Genomic DNA, 15,948 nt, shown 5'->3' with positions numbered 1-15,948 from the left:
GGCTGTTAATTGAGGAATTGCCAATTACAGACCTCAGGGTTAGGGAAGTGGAGTGGCCTGAAGGCCGCCTGGCAAAGAGGAAGGAGAAGAAACCAGCTGAAACCATAGASCAGAGAGTGGTGAAACTGCGGAGCTGGGGCTTAGCCCCAGCGTGGGGGTAACTGTGCACGGTGCTAATCAAACCTGTCTCAGAAGGAAAAGATTCGTGTTCAGATGAAAGGAAATACTGTTGAGACCTTCATCAGTCTCCCTTTCTTTTGTGTCTTTTAGTGCGTTACTAAATAGCAGTGTGCTCTGGTGGTTCTGATCTGCCACCACACGACTTGTTGGTCTTGAGCTGCTGTGTTGAAAGGCCAAATCAGTGTCACATTATTGGAGACTGTCCAGAGACTGAGCCCGAGAAGTGGGAGCGAATGAGTCTGTGCTGGGTAAGACGCAGATACACGCCTGTCACCTCCAAGGCAGATTCGGAACAGCCTGCAAGGATCTGGATATTAGCTGACCCATGACTGCTTCTGGCCAAAGCTTTGTATGTGCAAATGCCACCACTCCTGCAGTCACAGATGTATACAGAAATCGAGCACACAAAATTAGGAGCTTGCTACTGAAGCCTCTTGGTCGCTACTGAGCGGCAGCTGAGGATGCCCCAGGGGCGAGCAAAGCCGCCCCTGCCCAAGCGTCGAGCGCTCAGCCCTGGCAYGGCCCCAAAAGTGCGGCGGGCCGTCCTCGGCTCGCCCCGCAGCCAAAACTGCTCGGAACCAAACAGAGAAATAATTCTCCCTGTCCCCGCAGTCAGGATTGTGATCCTCAGAAAAAACAGTMGATGGCACTGATTTTTCTGTAAGGATCAGGGTTAGGGACGGGACTGTCTAGGAGAGCGGCTGGGAGCGCGGCTGCTCGAGCTCGGAGCAGGAAGCTGGATTGTCCTTGTGTGACAGTTAAAACTGTAGATGGAAAAAAAGATGCAGCTTATAAATATGGCTTATAAATAACAGCCAGAGGTAAATGTTTTAAATAGTCTTTTCTCAGAAGAATGAGGTGCAGAGATAGGACTTTCTATCCTCAGTCCTTCACAGCTGTTAGCTGCAACGGTTACTGGGAGAACAGCAATACGTAAGCGGGCTGTACAACCTAAATGGAAATAGGAGTGCCACCACCTACATTTAAACAAAAATTACTGTGWTACCAGCATTTGCAAATACTGGGCGAAAGTCTCAAGACAGGCTGGCTTCTTCTACATACAGAATTCATTTCATGCCCTAGTGGACTGGAATTTCTCGTTCTTCGTACCATCCATCATGCTTTTATCACAGTAAACCTAAAAGGAGTTAGAGTACTTTTGAATCGATCTCCAATTAATTACCTCTGCTGAACATTGTACAAAGGAACAATTTTTTATCTTGTTCTCTGTTCATGTGACTGATACTCTGGTAATGGAAATCTTTGCCTACAGGCAGCGTATTTCAGTAATGATGGCAGCTCAGTCTTCTACTGCCCATAAAACTGCAAGAAACAGAGATATTGCTTCTGTTTTCTCATATTCTTTTTTATAGATGTCTACATCCAATCAGTCTTCTCTAAGTTCCTTGTATATTTTTTAACGGTCTGAATGGTAAAACTCTTTCAAGAAAACACTACGAACATGACTGTAAACTGGCAATTAGTGGGAAGTAACACTCGCTTATGATTTTTTAATAATTTCTATGAAATATTGAGTCATATTGCTGAGACCTGTTTATTTGTCTTGCGCTGAGAGCTCATCAGAAGCACTTATATTACTAAATTGGCCAGCAAGCCACATTTATTGAAGTAATTTAAAATGAGAAGTATCAAGTGACTTAGAAAATGCAGATGCTTGGGTAGAGGCTTTTACTTTTGTTAAATTTTGATCTTTCTGCCACTGAAAGAGCAGTTAAAACCAGCAGCTTCAATGGTATCAAATCAGATTCCAACAGCTTATAAGCATGCTATAGACAGAGCAGATCAGTCAGAAGCCTGAAATATTTGCCATATTCTGAGGCACAAAAATAGGAATCAGTTGCCAGCAGCCCCTTACCACCCTGAAGGAGGAAAGCGCACACCCGAAGGCAAGGCGAAGCACAGCTGGAGAAAGTCTGCRTTTGCCTGCCCTTCTGCACAAGGATCTCTTCTTCTCCCACCCAAGTCAACAGGAGTTTTTCCACCAAGTGAAACAGAAATAAAATCAACCTTAGCCAAGAGGATTTCCCTTTCAATGGGGAATGGTATCTATCCCTTGCTTTTCTGAGACTGCAAGCAATAAAGCAAAATTTTCCAGATAGCAGGGTGAGACAACAGAGAAAAGAGGCAGCTTTGAGGAGAGTCTGGCCATGATGAGGCTGTTCTGAAGGTATCCTGGTGAAAGCAGAGAGAAAACAACCTGCGTGTCTGCTCCTCCCATTTGGTAACAGTTTCCAGTTGTTCCCTGGAAACTGTTTCATGCCCTCTGTGGAGAAATAGTTAAAGAGAAGGATACAGATTCAGAAGTCCTATTATTATTTTTTTTTTTTTTGGCCTCTTAACCTCTCTTGATTCATTTAAGTCTCTATATAATAGGGATACTGCCACCAACTTAGAAGTGTTTTGAGGCTTAATTAAAGGTCCTTGAAATACTCAGATGAAAGATATTGAAGAACAAAACACTAATGAAAGGAGATTATTTAAGGATTACTGAACACATCATGTTTTGGAAGATCAGCTGAAACTTCAGACCCACAAGTAAATGAGACCTTGAGAGCTCGATTTGTTGCTATTGRAAGCTAGAACTGGAGACAAGTGAGCTGAGGATCTGAGTCTCTGTCCATAGCTTATGCTGAAAGGAATATGGTAGAAATTTATACCACCAAAATCAGTTGCTAGCCATCCGGTGCCTGCAGTCTGGGCTGGRCTTGAAATAGTCCATTATGGTAACTCTAGTCTGAAAGAAAAATTAGCTGTGTTGTCTGTATTGGGAAGTTCTTTTGAAGAGCACTGGTAGCAATCTGATTCTTAGAAAAATATATGTTAAAGACTTAATGTCGAATGGGCATTTTGTTTGTGAATGCTGTACGGCAGCTAGCTCAGAACATAAAATCTGGCCTAGATCTGCATGCATTCAATTAAAATTTCTTTAATGTAATCACCAGGAGGTAAAAAAATAACATAAACTCGATGAAATATATTCACCATGGCTACAGAACTAACTCTTTAGTCCCAGAAATGCCCCCGTGTGCTAATGAATCATTAGCATGTGAGTAAGTCTTTCATATAATAAGCTCTCTGCACTTGTTTTTGCTACATTGCTCCAAACAGAACTCATGAAGCTGTGACTTCCTCTTGTTAATGGTTTTCACTGTCACTGAATACTGGGAAAAAGAGACACTTGTGAAATGTTGTTGTTATTGTGTACTGCATAAAGGTGAAATATTTGAGCCAGGTTTAAAATGACCATTCCCCATTAGYCTCCCAAGATTTTGGGAGCATTATGCTCACATAAGCATTTAGCGCTTGAACTGCCTGCCTATGTATATGAATTTTACACTTATTTACCTGCCGACCAAGCCAAAGATAGCTAGTAAGGCAAAAATGCCCCCCCCCCCCCAAAAAAAAAAAAACTCTATTAGCAGTTGCAGAGATATGTAAGTAGGTGCACAGATGATAATATTTCCACTGGGCTGTTGCCACGTGTTCAGTTACCCTCTTCACTAACAAATAAATAATTAAACTGTACAGAACATTCAGAATTTGTAAACATATTCTGATAGATGCACTACTGGAAAAAAATAATTTAATTGCATTTCCATTTTATTATTTGGTCTCTTTACTTTTTATAGTATAATTAAGGAAGACTGGGATTTCTGAACAGACTCTTGAAAATATCAATTAAAAAGCCATTACTTTAAAGCCAATATTTATGTATGCTCCAAAAACATGGTTATTTGCCTAGCCTTTCTCAATACTTTATGAAAATGTCTGCTGTGGATGATGATTCTGTCAAAGAGAATATAAATCTGCTGGGTGTTGAAGGAGCTGCTGAAATGTATTTTAAAGATTCACAGACCAGACCATAGGCTTCATTCAGGAGAGTCTTTATCATGATTCTTTAAGTTGCTGGTGGGTTTCAAGGGCATGAGAATATTTGTATCATCTTTAGACTAAAAAGTTGATTTAAAGCATAGCTTGATGGTGTTAATCAAACAGATACAATTACGACTCTGGATTTTGGCAAAGGCATCACATCAGCACTACTGAAACAGTCAAAGTTTTGTGTTTGTACAGGGGTTTGTCTCTCTTGCTAAGAAGTAAACAGTGGGTGTAATTTCTTCAGCAGCTAGCATGAATGCAAAGCCTGCGTAACGGACTCTGCGATGCCCCGTGCCTTGCAGCGAGAGCACGACACAGCTGATGGGTCAGCTGAACGGAGCATCAGCTACCCGGGGACAGCTTTTTCCCATGTTCCCCTGAACAAATATTAAATTAAGCAGTCTAAAAATGTTTACATTTCACTTCAGTGATTCTCTCAGCATGCTACCTTTGAAACTGAAAAGTCAACAGGATGGGTGGCCTGGAGATTATTTCATTGTTTTCATGCCCTTTGCTTGTTTGGGTGCTCAGAATGGCCTTGATGTGCGATGACCGCAGGCCCTGTCACTGCCATGGGCCGTTGGTTCTGATGCTGTGGAGCCTGGGGAGCTCAGGGGAGGGTTCATCGCCCCCCTGGTGTGCAGGCAGCAGCTAGGAGCTGTTGTGCCCATGTGCACTTTTCTAGAGCCATTCAGCAGGGACGTGCTGGTAGCCAGGACAAGTCTCAGATTCCTCCCTTGGGATCCTTCCTTAGGGCAGAAGAGAAGCAGCCGTGTCCAGTGAGGGCCTCAGTCAAAACCTGCCCCATCCACATGTGTGCCTGCGCCTTCTGTCCAAGGGACAAGTGAGGATCACTCTCCTCATCTGCATTTCTGGAGGAAGAGGTACCAGCTGCCTCACTTTTTAGATGGTAGTTTGGCAGGCGGGACGGTTATATGCGCAGCTCTGGAAGAAGAGTGCGGTTCTTCTGTGTGATGAGGTTAACCCCTGATTTTTACTATCACCCAAACCAGCTGATCCATAGCTCCATCCCAGCCCCAGGATTATGCAGCCCTTGGACCCGTAGATGTTCCACAGACCGTTTGCTCACATCTGCMTATATTTGCATCCTGGAAATACCCTCGTTCCTACACATTACTGTGAACCCTGCCAGCTTTTATCCTGGGTTAATTCAGATGACTCCAGGTTGGCCTAGCCATGTCTGTATCCATAGCAACCTACAGATACAGGAGTTTGGCAGAACCYATGGCCACTTTGCTTCCTTGGTGTGTGTGCAGTGGCAAGTGGCTTGGCGCAGCTCTCCAGGTCTCCTCAGTGGTTGCAGAGTGACACTTGCCCAGCCTGGCCTGGTGCTCTACTGCTGTGGACCAGGCTGCTCTGGCAAACATATATACATTGGCCCAAGGCATGCACCAGGGCATCAGTACTGTTGCGAACAGACCTAGTGCTGGACCATTGCTCAGCAAATGAGTCAGTCATAGCAGGCTGTTCTCCGTATGAAAATATTTTTAGATTCTAATAAAATATGCTAAGCATAACCGAACAGTTAACTCCACAAAAATAGTTGAAGGATGACTATGTACCAAAAAATGCAAAAGAAAGACTTCCCTAAATCAGGACCATTAGCAGGTGTAAAGTTTTCTTCAGATGCCAGAAGATGCACTCTGCTTTGGCTAAGATTTCCAATCTGTTCAAAAGAGAAATGTCTGTAACTTTATGTAGACCAGAGACTCCTTTCCCCCTCAGAGCTGGAAGATTACATACATTTTCCTGCCCGTCTCTTTACTGACCCTGCCATTACTGCTAACACTGAGTGGTATCTCACCTTGCAAGCCACCCTTTGCAATTCCCTGTTTGCAGTCATTAAATGTCTTACTCATCACAGGCGTGGATGAGGGAGTCTGTCCCCAGATTCCTTTTAGAGTAAACTGAGTTTGACAGTTTACTTAACAACCATCCATATTCGTGACAAAAAGAAAAGGAACCACATGTAGGCAGGTGCACGCATCCACACACACACATCTGATCAGTTGTAAACATCTGAGTGCCTTCTGCTCCGGGGTTAGGTGAGTCAGCTCCCGCCTCCGTGTTGTGTCAGCTTCGGGTAGGCATCTTTCTCCATCTGCTTGGCTAAAGCAATGGTTTAAGACTGGGCTGCTCAGCTGAGCAAACTGCTTTGGTTATCTGTTAGGTTGCTATTTTAAATGATAGATGGGATTTTGACTTGTGTTCTAGCTATCTTGGGTATTTCAAAGGTGCCTATTTTTATGGTGCCTAAGTGCAATGAATCCTGAAAGCATGTGTGTTGTGTATAACACAATGCATGCGTATTCTGATTGAATAGCAAATGGGATTTATTTACYGAAGATCACATTATAGCTATCTGATCTTAACCTGCTTATTTTTTTTTCTGTAACTAAAGCATTATTTATTTGAAGGGATCATGCAATCAATTACTTGGGGGAGTGCATCTCTCTGCAGTCATTTGGGCCATTCCCAATCCTACTGAGCTTACTTTTTTTGGAAGAAAATGAAATCTTCCACATTACATTAGCATAATTTCCTATGAAAGTGATTATGCTAAAATCATTGACTAATGCAGTTTGCAAACCAGAATATTTTTCAGAGCGATTACTTCCTTCTGGGAAGATATGCAAATAAAGTCTTCTTTTTATTCAAATATCTTAGGAATTATCAGTAGGAAATTATTTTATGATTGTTTCTGATTCATTATACAAGTCACATGTATACTGACTGCATATTAGAAGTAGTTATTTATAACATTTAATGAGTCAACTCAACAAAGGTCAGATAATATAAATGATGCTAGTGGATTCACACAGTATATTTCATTAAGTTTTAACATCTGCTGTCTAGTAGTAGAAAAACACTAAGCCAAGTTCTTTATCTTCACTAATTTCTTTCGGACAAACACCATTTAGGATTATGCTTTGCTATGTATTACTTATTGCTTGTATAATACAGATATAATAAGATCCCAAGTATTGACTGGGATTTTTTAAGGCCATGCCTTGGGTTTTTGAAAAACCTTGGGAGCTGAAAGGTGATGCAGTACGAGCCTTTATCCCTCTTGACACTGCTGAAATCGGCAGCTTGAGGAAACGGAGGGTCTGGGAAGTTCAGGATTATGAACTCTATGGACGGATTTTCCAGCACTGCAGTACAACAGTATAAGAGCCATAGAAGAAACCACTAGAGGATCAGTGGCCATGACTCCAAAAAACAGAAAACCTCAGTGCTCAGTTGAGTGACAACCATTTGTTGTTACACAGTTGCTTGGGGGTAAATTCCTCAGCAGAGATGTTAGAAGAACTTCAATTCTTCAAAGAACGTATCAACTGTAATACATATTTCTATTCCTCGAGGCCCTTCCTGACTACTTAAAGCAACTGTGTCACTGTTCAGCATCCTGGGGTTTACCCTGCAAAAAAACATGGTTCCAAAGTGACTTTTTGACTTTTTCTTCTTGGGTAAGTCTCATTTATTGCTGCTCTTTGAGGAAAGAGGTTGCTTTCTAGCTATGCTTCAGTAAAGCTGCATCCTGAAAYTTGATCCAACACAACATTGGTAGTGGCGATCCCAAATGAATATTTATTGGATAGGACACTTTGTTAGAAAGCAAAGAAACAAATACATGAAGCCTAATTGTTTTAACAAAATGAATACAGACAATCCTATCTCAACTCTTCCAAGTCTCCACTRGAACTGAAAACTTGACGCAGTTATCCTTTTCCTTTTTAGGTATAATATTCTTAACAAGTACAGCAAAGAGATTACACAAGTTTGGAAAGCAAATTTAGGCTTGAATGACCAGATGTGCAAAATAGAGGCAAGGCTTCTTAAAATGATTTGACATCTCTCCTTAGTTATAAATTCCATCATGGCTTTCTTTTCCAGATCTGCAGCATTGTGAAAATCTGATACCTCTCCATAGGATATCCCTATCCTGACCGTAGAGGGTCCTTTAGCAGGTCCTTTTCATACATTTAAGAAAGCAGAGGGCATCAAAAGCCAAAAACCTGTCAGCCCAGAAAAAAGGCAAGATCCCTATGAAGGRATGAGTGCACAACTGTACCATGAACAAAAGGTGATTTAGACAGATTAATGGCTTTTCTGAGGATGCTCTTATGCGATAACAGTGAACCAAGAGCTGGAGCTTGACAACATACCATTAAAATTCAACTGGAGTTGTATCCTAATTATATAACACACTTTGGTGGCAACTCACCCATTTGGTCATGTCTGTTGTAGGACAGACAGACTCAGTTATAACTGAAGAATAAGATCTTTATTACTACAGCCAGGATAAAAGAAGAAAAGAGAGAGAGAGAGAGAGAGAGTCATTATAGCCTGAGCAGAAGAGAAATAACTATTATTAGTGTCTTGAATGACCTGTCTGCCCAGAGCACCGAAGTCAACCAAAACAAAGTAATCAGCCAAGGAGATGTGAGTAAATAAATAACTTAAAACTTTTGTTCTCTCAGTTTCTTTGTAATTAAGGAACGTAGGGACTGGATTTTGCAAATGTTGTTTTGGACACTCTGTTCTGCACAACAGATCAGCTGAGCTGCTTTGGAAAAACAAGGTTGCAAAGCGTGACCTGCTTTAAGACTGTGAAAGAATTTCTCCTTCCTGGCAGACTAGCAGAAGACATGGCTGCAGTAAGACACTTCATATGACAATGGAAAGTTCTTCATTTAAAGGCATTGTCACAGTGGTAAGCACTTTCCACCTTTCCCCAGAGGCCGTGTTTTCCAGACCTCAGTCTGGTTGCTGACCTCTGGATTCCTCCCAGTCAGACCAGACCTCTCCTCAGATACTAAGGAGTTTCAAACTAGGCATGATAAACTGGAAGGAATACAGACCCGAACTCCTTGTTGTCTCTTACTTCTGTTTTTTTCAGTTTGTTTTTTCTTTAAAAATCAGCTGCTGTTGATTGACATACTCTACAGGCTGGGTCCAGAACTTTTTTCTGRTGAATTGTTTTTCATGTGGAAATGGCAAAAGGTGCATGGAAGGAGTGTTAATTCCTGTGCACAGACTTTTCTATTCACACATACTGGTGAATCCTTAGATGGTTCATCTGCCTGTAGGTGAACCCCTCAGGCCACAATAACGTTTGGCATTAGCCAACAAGCTGAAAAGTGGAGCCAGAATAACAGAGCAGGTTGTCTCAGCTCTCCCTGTCATTACTCAATGACAGCCACCAGTGAGGTGTTAATGAGCAGTGCCTGACAGGCCCAAAGGTGATGTCGAGACCTCGGAGGCCCCCATGGCCATGCTGTTGGGACCATGGAGGTCTCTGTGGCCGGTTCTTGCTGACACCAGTCYGAGCACCTGAGGAGTGGAAGCGGCTGGGAGAGATCATGCTGGAGAGAGAGAGATGAGTCAGGGAGACACGGATGGACAGAGTGGGGGAAATACCTTCCTCAGAAAGCCTGATGAAAAACACCRTTGCCTTTCCCAGTGTTTTGTATGTGGCTGATAAATTACCTCCATGCATTCGTCTAATTAACCCATTGACAAGTGAAAGCTGTATTGTTTTGACAGTTGAGGAGCTGTAAAATGTAATTGTCATAATTGTAAAACTAAACATTACACGATCGTATCCCAGTCATCACAAAACCTCATTCTCTCAATGGCAGCCAAAACCATGAACACTGAGCCCCGGACATCTGAAGCAGGATGAATGTGATTGCAGACACGAAGCTGGGTCGTGACGCACCCTGGCTCTCTTCCAGTCACACGCTGACTCACAGCGCAACGTCCTACAAGCCGTATTTATGTTCCTGGGAGTTACTACTTAAGAGCAAAGGAAGCTACCATTTAATAGTTGGCTTCGTTTCCCTGGATATTTTCCAGCCTGCTTCTGCTATCTACTAACACATTTCCAAACTACCAGCGCTTTCAGTAAGTGCCAAAATGCTGTGCACTTGTAAAACGCAGCGAAAGCTACACGGGATCTTTGAAACAAACCTAGTCCCCTTTTATCGTTTCTTCCACGAACATTTGGTAGAGCAACATTTTGGCCATATGGACGGTTTCCAAAATACTAGCAAATGCTCTCTCCCACATGTATTTCCCTCGGAAAGCCTAGTTGGAGAGTTGGAAATCTTCTGGGGGCATCACCTGCCCAGGATATGGAATACCTGTGCCAGGACTGAGAAAAGAGCTTGCTCGGGAGAGAGGTGCCTGTCTGAAGTGACTGCTACAGTAACAAGCTCCGGCCAAACTGCAATGCGTTTGTCACTGCTGTACTTTGAGAATAYGGGAAGGTTGTCTGCAGGTAGTTCACTATGTAATACAGAAACGTACTATTAATCAAATAATTCATTAGGAGTAGTCCATCTGGGAATTTATGGACCACACCATGGAGTCTTACTGCTGTTGAGACATTTAATCACATGAGAAAGTRATGGTCAAGGAATGAAAGGCAGCCTCTGCAAAGGAACAGCAAAAAGTAYCTGCAGCTCAGATTTGCCAGGTATCCACTCCAGCAGCCCTCAAAGCGACGCAAAATTTTTAGTCCAGTTCCATAATTAGCTTCCTTCCTCTTACGTTTTACTCTAAAAAATAATGAGAATCTTGAATTTTTAATCATCRTGATTAAGAAAAATATTCCAAGTCTTTTTCAGAAAAGTTTTCTTGTTTAATATTTCTCTCTTTTCAGATATGGTAACTGCCCTCTTCCCCCCCTCCCCTCTGGAAACTCTTAGGGATGTCGTTTGACAAGCCCTTCCTTCCAGAAGCAGAGCCAGACTGGTGTCCAGTGTCCATATCTCGTAGCCATGACAACATGATTGCACAGGACAATGAAGAAAATCTTTCAGAAACCTCTGGAGCTCACGAGGAATCTAAATAATTATCACCCTGGACTACTTCTGTCTCCAGGGACAGCAGTAAAGGACCGCAGTGACGCATGCTCTGATGTCAGAGCGCAGCACCAGCGAAGCCACCGTAGGAATTCGACGTCAGCGCTGTTAATGCCGTATGCTGCCCACATCCCTCCGTGCTATTAGTATCAAGCAGTGAATGACAATGAACAGAGGAAAGGTTCACTCTGCATTAGGACCTAAAGTGCTAATGAATGTTAACAGCTCGTAAAAGAGCCTGTGCTTCTGCATATTAATAATGCATCTGAACCAGTGAAGAGTGATTGTGCAATAGAAATAATAATTGTAATATTTAAGGGAAAATAAATAGGTAAGCTAATGTGAAAGTTCACTTCATTTGCATGGCATAATTTTGCTTTTTATCTTAGTATGCAATATGACTAAACACTGACTGACAGCAAAAATGTGGAGGTGAAAATGACATGTCATTTAAAAGTATTAATGTTCTGTATATTAGGATGTTAATATTTTAAATGGCTTTTCTTTGAAAGGCAGTACAAAGAAAATGTTGGAATGTACATGCTATTTCCCCTGATTGCTACAGATGTTCTTTAAGTTTAGTCTTTCTCTTTTCATTTGCATGGAGTGCATCTGTCTAACTGCATGAGAAATGATTCATCAAGTGCTGTGAGGTGATGCACATTAGTCTTCTCCTGTGCTTTTTCTTTTTTTTTTTTTTTGTGTAATTCAGACTTTAGAGCTTAAGAGCGTATCGCTTTTTAATTGGAACAGTGTTCACAAGTGCAAGGTCTTGCTGCACTGTTTTTGAGCATCAATAATGATTCATTTATAAACTTCATTACATAGCTTATTTGTGTAACAAGTTTTATGCAGTGTTTGGAGTCACTAGACCTATTCCAGTGAGAGCAGCTGAAGTTCAGTGCCAGTATCTCTGGTGAAGTCAATGGCAGCTCCTCTTGACTTTTCTGGAGCCAGGATTGCACCCTCATCCATAAAACTTTGCTCTGCTCTTTGAAAGGGATGGTATAAATCTTCAGTCTGGAAATTACAGTGCTTGGCTAAGGAGATGAATGAATGATTTGGGATAGATTGCAGCTTTGCTTCCTACAAAGAAGAAAGAAAAAATGGTAAAAATACCAGAAAAATCAGATTTACATTTTTTGTATGGTGCCAGGAATGGTAGCAGCCCTCCAGGACACATGAACCCAACCACGAGCACCTCACCACAGTCTAAGGCTTCTTGTCCTGAGAGTTTAATTTGCCCTACTGTCTCTGGTAGGTAACATGGAAATTAGATGTAGCATTATTATATATTACAGACTTTTTGCTGAATCCATGCACATCTGATGACCGTTGTAACCCCAAACTATCAACTAGGAAAGTTCTCCATGGTATTGCTCCACGTTTGCTATTTAGCCTTCTAYGCTAAAATTTATTCGTAACCAGTGCACGAAATACATAGGCAGTTCTTTCATAGAAACTCAGGAGAAAAGCTGCAAAGGCTTTGAGGAGACCTGTCTGATGAACAGGTTTGTCACCTGCGGTATTGCTAAACCTGTGTTATTTGGGTATTCTCTGAGCAGGCATCTCTGAAAACACTGCTGTTTGTGCACAGGTCCCCTCTCCCCAGCAGGTTTCCACCCTGATTAACAAATGCATTTACTTAAAATAGCATTTTTCCTTCGTGCTCCTCTCAACACTGCTGTTTTGCATCTAAGCACTCAATTAACCAGGGAACTGAAGTTAATAGTTTAAAAGGCCGTGCAGAACCATTTGCGTGCATGTGATACGCRCATGAAGCGTGTTTTACCTTTCTTACCCGGCCGGCTGGGCGCCGGCTGGGTCACGCGCGGGACCCCGGCGCCCCCGGGGCGGTCGTGGGGGTGAGCCCCGCGCTTCGTGCCCACAAGAGGAGAGTTCGTGCTCCTGTCGGGAGCGGGAGAGGGGCTTTGCTTGGCTGCGTAGAGAAGCAGGGGTGAACGTACGCTTACTTTACTTTCTCGTTTACTACAGGTCTAGAACTAGAAGGAGTAAGGGTTCATTTCCYCCATTTCTCCCCTGGCTGAATGCTGCATCAGAGCAGGGAAAATTAATTATAGCTTGGGAGAGTTTGGCTGGTGGATCAAAGCAATGCTGAGAACAGCACGGGTGTACCAGAAGAAGCTGGCAAACRGGTAGAGTGGGCACTGCTGTTACTGCACAACTTTTCTAATGTTTCTTCTCCTTCATATATTTTTCATGCCACTGAGACCTATATGTTTAGTAGTCTGCTAAACCCCACTTACTGTTTTACAACAGGAAGCCAAGCTGGCCTTATTTCACTGCTTGTGGCCTACAGAGAGGGTCCCAGAGGCTGGCTGGCCTCTGCAGGAAGGATCTTGCATCAGTGCATTTCATTACTAGAAAATAATTATACGCAACAGCCATATCAGTGCTACCAAATCATTATGAGAAGTAAACTTTCTTTACTGTTAAATACCATYGGATGTAATCTCAGCTCTTTGTGAGCAAAACCAGGGCTGTTCTCCCTCAACCAGACTGGGAAGAAGGGAGGAAGAAAGACTCCAAAAATAGCAGCTGAACAAGCAGCATAGTCTAAAACATGCAGGTGACAAATGACCTGCCTTAATTAAAAGCTGATTAYGTTCAGCAAGAAATTACTACCAGGTGTTGTGAGCTAAATAAAAGGAGAGGCTGAGGGGGATGCATCTTCTTTAGCAGAGCTGGGAGGAAAAGGAGAAGCAGRAGGAAGGACAGGTTAGTGCTAATGAACTACAGCATGTTTCTGCTAGGCCTTAGAAGGAGCAAATATGAATTCAGGTGACAGGGCCTTAAGCTGTTCAGGTGCATCCTTTTCTTCAGCTTTTTGAAAATCCTCTTTATTTTATTCAGGCTTCTTTTCTTGCTTGAGTCCTAGGTGCAGCACTGTCTTCTCTGAGGCTGCAGGCAGATGTGCTCTTCTCTGTCTTCTGAGTGTCTTTTATTTGAAAAGATCTAAAAATCCCCTGGCATTTCTGTCTCCTTGTCTTTCTTTCTGTCTCAGGAAACAAGAAATTAGAAAGAAAGCTTTGATAATTTAAAGTGACTAGTCATGCTTTATGCTTGCCTCTGGTTACCCGCTGGATGTGGTGCAGTCACCAGGCTGGGTGCAYGAGCTCATGGCGTGGGGAGAAAAGTCCCTCTCTGCCAGCACCAGATGGCTGCTTTGCCCTAGGCTGCATTAAAAATTGCACTTCAGCTCTTAGCAAAGATCAGTCTCGTGCATAGGCTGCAAYGCCTACCCGTGCTCCAAACCCTCTGCTCCTCTGGCTCCAGGTGGAGCTGTGCCCTGCTGCCAGGGGCGGCAAAACCACCCTCGAGCAGGGCAAAGCCCCAGCTCGCTGCTGGGGAGGCCGCCGAAACCAGCAGCGCTGCGGCAGGCTGCCACGTCCACCTGGGCAGTGGCTGCTGCTCCTATTTTYAGCTTTGTACCTGCCATGCACCGAAACAGCGGGCCGGTTCTGGGCTGGCTGCCGTGAGCGGCCCCYGTGCCGCGGGCCTGCTGTGCTCGGAGAGGCAGCTGCTTGGATCTGGGCCTGTTTACAGGAGAATTAGCTACTCCTCAAAAAAAAGCTGCTTTCCTTCTCCCGTTAATGACTAGGAATTCAGTTCAGCATTGGATTCAATGCYTCCCGGCAGTATCGGCAAACAACGGACAAATGCCGTAATGAGAATTTTGGAAACAATCTGGAAGTGGTTGTTATAGATACTTAGTTATGATTCATTAATGGCTGGGCAGTTGTGTTATCTTAATTTTCATGCTTCAGTGATAGCATAAGTATGACAAATCTGAAATATTCCACTGTGAATAATAAATCACAAGTGGAATTTTTCATGAGCGCCAAAAGCGGATCTAAGCAACACCTACAAGATGCATTATGGAATATTCTTGTCCTTTCCTTGAGACAAAGCCATGCCATAGATGCAAAATGGGTGTGCATGTGTGTGCAATCTGTGTGTGTGTGGTGYTGTGTATGCACATTTAATTTTATAGGTATTTACAAATATGGATATATATGTGTGTGTTYGTATATTTGCATATGCATATATAAGAAACATAAGGAGATTATCAGGAAGCAAATACAAATGGCTGGACTGCTAATACTATCTCTGAGCAAATTTCCTTAGATACAGGGCTTATCAGGGTCCCTGCCTTGTGTAAGCCATGAGGTATGTATATCAACAATATTATTCCATGCCATCTTTACCAAAGTACCCAAGCCAGGGCCCRGCAGCTCCATGCTAATTCCCAGGAAAGCTTTTTGTAGCCTCACCCCTGTGAGGTTTGCTACGGCTCTGCTGCAGGTTGGGGGAGTTTTGCCTCTGACTGCAGTTGAAGCAGGAGGTTGCAAATTAGCAAGAAACTACATGGGCTTACTACTTTTGGTTGAGTTAATTCATTTTATAAATGTGCATTATTTAATGCGACACTGCAGCAAGGCCCATCCCAATTGGTCCTGGTGGCATCCCAGTGAGAACACTCTATTAATAAATAGAGYGTTTTTCTTAAGAATTCAGTCCATTTGAACCAAAATCAAAGTGTTCAAAGAAATTGCAGATTGAATAAAACTGTATTTTGCACAGCTTCGTTTCACACAGCTGTGTATTTTAGAGAAAGCCTTGTAGTACTTGCTCACCTTAGATAGAAGGCTCTGGAGAGTCTTGACTAGAGCATATCAATAATGTACTAGTGAGTACTTCCCGGGACTAAAGCAGTGAAACTTAGCCAGGAAAGCATGATGGAGATACTGTTTAGCYGCTGAAATCGGATGAGGTTTGCAGCAGCAGCAGTGGTTATATCCACTGAATGAGCTGTCAAGGGAAATGGTGATTTCTTCATTTCTTGAGGTCTTCAGAACAAGATGTGGGAAGGTATAGGTGAAATTTAATTGAGCAATGGGATGRAAATTCAAGTCCAGAGATAGGAATTTCTCTGCCTTGTCCACTGAGAGGG

The sequence above is a fragment of the Rhea americana genome, unplaced genomic scaffold, assembly GCF_003343005.1.
Source record: "Rhea americana isolate MKP2758 unplaced genomic scaffold, rheAme1 scaffold_125, whole genome shotgun sequence".
Taxonomy (NCBI): domain Eukaryota; kingdom Metazoa; phylum Chordata; class Aves; order Rheiformes; family Rheidae; genus Rhea; species Rhea americana.
This window is presented reverse-complemented; position numbering follows the sequence as displayed.